The 5,171-nt window shown below is 43.0% G+C and overlaps 1 pseudogene; it reads left to right on the top strand.

Moving 5' to 3' along the window:
• Positions 1-1,287: 1,287 nt before the first annotated feature.
• On the top strand, positions 1,288-2,549 carry LOC139027853 (protocadherin gamma-A7-like; annotated as a pseudogene).
• The last annotated feature ends 2,622 nt before the right edge of the window (positions 2,550-5,171 follow it).

Here is a 5,171-nt window from a genome sequence, read left to right as displayed (position 1 = left end):
GAGAGAAACTGCTGCACGCAGAGCGCAAAGTCCAGGTCACAGAGAACACCAAGCACGGAGACAACGAGCTGCGATTCTTTTGTTCCAGAATTTTTTTCAGGATTGTTGAGGCATTTAACTTTGATTTTTTTTAAACTAAAAACGAATGGAATATTACTGACTTCTTAACGGACTATATGGTTTGTATTATTTGATATCATACGGAAAATGTCGGACAGAACAATGGCTCTGCAAGTATTGTTGTTTATCTCAGTCCTCTCTCTCAGTTCAGTGCACGGGCAGGTCAGTTACTCCATTCCAGAGGAAATGGCGAAAGGCTCTTTAGTCGGTAACATAGCGCAGGATTTGGGTTTAGATATCAAAAGACTGAAATCAGGTAAAGCTCATATTTATACTGGAGACAGCGCAGAATACATCGAGCTGAATAAAGAAAGGGGAGTTCTCCTTATCAAAGAGAGAATAGACCGTGAAGCGCTCTGCAGACAGACGACGCCTTGCGCATTGCATTTGCAAATCATTTTAGAGAATCCCATGGAATTTTACAGCATAACAATTGAGTTAACCGATGTAAATGATAATTCGCCTATTTTTGAAAAGAGTGAAATGAAATATGAAATAGGCGAGTCCGCTTTAACGGGAACMAGGATTGTCTTAGAAAGAGCAATTGATGACGACGTTGGCGTTAACGGCCTTCATAGCTATTCTCTGAAACCGTCCGATAATTTCATTTTAAAAACGCAAAATTTGCCAGACGGTGGTAAAAATGTTGAAATGGTTTTGCAGAAAGCTTTAGATCGAGAGAAACAGGAGCACATATATCTGACATTAACAGCAGTAGATGGAGGAGAGCCTCAGCTATCKGGAACAATGCAGATAATCATCACTGTACTWGACGCCAATGATAAYGCACCTGTCTGTTCCCAAGCCGTTTATAAGGCCAGTGTATTGGAGAACGCGACTAAAGGCACTGTTTTAACCACAGTCACTGCATTTGACGCTGATCAAGGTTCATATGGAACAGTTACCTATCATGTTCCAAAATCTGGAGCAGCCCAGCTATTTGAGATTGGTAAAGAGGATGGAGTGGTCAAATTAAACCTGAATGTTGATTACGAAAGAACTAAACATTATCAAATTGACGTTCARGCCAGAGACCAAGGAGGTAACACCGATTCCTGTAAAGTGATTATTGACGTAATCGATATAAATGACAACAAACCTTCCATCAACATTATGTCAAAAACAAACAGCATATCTGAGGATGCTAAACCTGGCACGGTCGTAACAATGATGAATATTCAAGACCCAGATTCTGATGGAAATGGTAAAGTGCATTGCTCTATTGAGGACAATATTCCCTTTGTGATGAGATCGACCTCAAACAATTTCTATAGTCTAGTAACTGATAGTGACTTGGACCGAGAGAGAGACTCTGAGTATAACATCAGTGTGACGTGCTCTGATGAGGGCGTGCCCTCGCTCTCCAGCAGCGTCACTCTCACCTTACACATATCAGATGTGAATGACAACGCGCCTGTCTTTGAGAGGAGCTCATATGAGGCCTACATTATAGAAAACAACACACCGGGCCTCTCTATATTCACAGTGAAAGCCAGAGACGCGGACTGGAACCAGAATGCCCGTGTTTCTTACATACTGGAGGACTCCTCGGTTACGGAGTGCCCGTCTCCTCATATGTGTCCGTTAGTGCTGATAGTGGAGTCGTCCATGCAGTGCGCTCTTTTGACTACGAGCAGATCAAGGATTTCCAGTTCCGCGTAAAAGCGCGGATGGAGGCTCCCCTCCTCTCAGTAGCAATGTGACTGTGAAAATAATGATCCAGGACCAGAATGACAACGCCCTCAGGTTCTGTACCCAGTCCAGACTAGCAGCTCTCTGGTGGCTGAAATGGTGCCTCGTTCAGCAGATGTGGGCTATCTTGTCACTAAAGTTGTGGCTGTTGATGTGGACTCCGGACAGAATGCCGCTCTCGTATAAACTGCAGAAAAGCAACAGACAGGGCGCTGTTTGAAGTGGGCTTACAGAATGGAGAATAAGAACTATACGCCAAGTCAATGAATAAGATGCTGTGAAACAAAGGCTCACCTGTTGTAGTGGAGGACAAGGGCAGCCCTCTCGTTCAGCTACAGTCAATGTTAACGTGGCGGTGGCGGACAGCTTCCCTGAAGTGCTCTCGGAGTTCACTGACTTTACGCACGACAAGGAATACAATGACAACCTGACTTTTACTTAGTCTTGGCTTTGGCTGTAGTCTCATTTCTGTTCATCACATGTTTAGTTGGTTATTATATCAGTGAAATTACAGATGGAGACAGTCTCGCATCCTCTATCATTCCAACCTCCCGGTTATTCCGTATTATCCACCGCGTTACGCAGACACTTTGGGGACAGGACCTCTACAGCACGTGTACAATTACGAGGTGTGCAGGACGACTGACTCCAGAAAGAGTGACTGTCAGTTCGCCAGACCCTGTAGTCAGAACGTACTGATAATGGACCCCAGTTCTACAGGGACGTGCAGCGGATGCAGAGTGAACAGAACATCCTGGATGAACCAGACTCCCCAATAGAGGTCTGTAATCTATTTCCATTTGTATCCATTTCATCTTTAAAAGCATCGTTCGAGTTGATTTTATTCCCCCTGTCCGAAAAGCTCTTCTTTCCATCGTTATTGCACTTTCAGCAGCACAGTCATGGACAGCGGCGCTTTGAAAATGGGGTGACTTGCATTGTAGCTGAATCATCGTTGATGGTAAAGATAATACCATCCTTTAAAGATCAAGCAAACATATCGTTTGTATTTCATGACATTCGTGATAGGCTACGTGTATTTAATGCACAATATTCCGTTAATTTCCTGTTTCACCTGCAGTCTAACATTGTGTTCTGTTGTTTTGCAATTCCATGTGTGTGGGGATAGGCTCAGACTTTCTTTCTCCACGTCTTTCCGGGATCTGTATGTACATTTGGCCTACATGCATTGACCAAGATAATTAATTGATATCGTCTATATGGTTACCAGTGACTTAATTGTGTTCATTTATTACGTGTCTGAGATTGTTTTAAATGGTATCTGTGAAAGACAAACAATTTAGTGTCCATTATGTTTACTTTATGCTCACTTTATTGCATTAGTGAGCCCTCAAATGATACTTTAGCCTAATTTGCTACATAGGTCATCTGCCTTTTTTGCAATTATTTTCCATTGGACAAAAGATTTAACCCACAATAGTTGGCTTAGGTTTTTTTTTACAAACTAACAATGTCTTACTATATTTAAATTATTTGATTTGATGTCAACTAACGTATGTTTTAATTCAATTAAGTTTTCTGCCTCTCTTAGTGGGCCCTAACATTCCCAACTCTCTGGTGTGTTTGTCTTTCTATGTTCAATTCTGTAATTTAATAGTCTGACTCAGAGGGACGCTGTTGGTCAGTTGTGTTGCCGTTTTAGAGCAGATTTGCAGCAGTACCTCCCCGTAATCTCGATATATTAGAGAGAGAAAAGCGTCGCACGCAGAGCACCCGGTCCAGGTTACGGAGAACACTAAGTACGGAGACACGGAGCTGCGAATCTTTTGTTCAGGCGATACGATTTTTGGACACATTGTGCTTTGTTTATCAGCACTGAAACCAAACTGAATATTAAGACTGTTTTACGGTTATAACGTGATTGACTTTTCATGTGCAGGGGAAAATGTCGAACAGAACAATGGCACGGCAAGTACTGTTGTTTATCTCGGTCCTCTCTCTCAGTTCAGTGCACGGGCAGGTCAGTTACTCCATTCCGGAGGAAATGGCGAAAGGCTCTCTAGTCGGTAACATCGCGCAGGATTTGGGTTTAGATGTCAAAAGACTGAAATCAGGTAAAGCTCGTTTTATACAGGAGACAGCGCAGAATACATCGAGCTGAATAAAGAAAGGGAGTTATCCTTATCAGAGAGAAAAATAGACCGCGAGGCGCTCTGCGGACAGACTACACCTTGCGCGCTACATTTTCAGATTATTCTGGAGAATCCATGGAATTTTACAGCATCACAGTTGAAATAACGGATACCAATGACAATGTTCCGGTTTTAAAAGAATGCAATGACATTGAAATAGCGAGTCTGCTTTAACGGGTGCTAGATTCGTCTTGGAGAGAGCGTTGATAATGAGTAGGTATAAATGGCCTTCAAAGCTACTACCTTAGACCCACTGATCATTTATTTTAAAACCGAATAGTAAATTGGTAGTAGTAAAAAACGTAGAGATGGTTTTACAGAAACCTCTAGACCGAGAGGAACAGGAGCATATTTCTCTGACATTAACAGCGTTAGATGGAGGAGAGCCCAGCTATCAGGAACAATGCAGATAATCATCACTGTACTTGACGCCAATGATAACGCTCCTGTTTGTGCCGAGGCAGAGTACACGGACAGTATATCAGAGGTGCTCCTAAAGGCACCGTTTTAACCACAATCAGTGCATCTGATGCCGATCAAGGTCCTAACGGAAGGGTCAATACTCTATATCGAATACTGCCGAGGGTGCTGCTGAACTATTTGAGTAGACGAAAAAGATGGCGTCATGAGATTAGTTGGAATGTTGATTATGAAAAAATGAAACATTATGAGATAGACGTTCAGGCGACAGACCAGGGAGGACACTCTGACGCGTGCAAAGTGATTATTGAAGTAATGGATACAAATGATAACAGACCAGCATTAATACCATGTCAAAGACAAACAGCATATCTGAGGATGCTACACCTGGACTGTAGTAACAATGATGAATATTCAAGACCCTGATTCTGGTGAAAATGGCAGGGTGCAGTGCTCTATGACGAAAACATTCCTTTTGCGATTGAAGTCAACATCGAATAATTTCTTTACTGTAGTAACTGACGGCGACTTGGACGAGAGAGAGACTCTGAGTATAACATCAGTGTGACCTGCTCTGACGAGGGCGTGCCCTCGCTCTCCAGCAGCGTCACTCTCACCTTACAGATATCAGATGTGAATGACAACGCGCCTGTCTTTGAGAGAGCTCATATGAGGCCTACATTATAGAAAACAACACACCGGCCTCTCTATATTCACAGTGAACGCCAGAGACGCTGACTGGAACCAGAATGCCCGTGTTTCTTACATACTGGAGGACTCCTCGGT

The sequence above is a fragment of the Salvelinus sp. IW2-2015 genome, linkage group LG6.1, assembly GCF_002910315.2.
Source record: "Salvelinus sp. IW2-2015 linkage group LG6.1, ASM291031v2, whole genome shotgun sequence".
In the NCBI taxonomy this organism is placed as follows: Eukaryota; Metazoa; Chordata; class Actinopteri; order Salmoniformes; family Salmonidae; genus Salvelinus; species Salvelinus sp. IW2-2015.
This window is presented reverse-complemented; position numbering and strand designations above follow the sequence as displayed.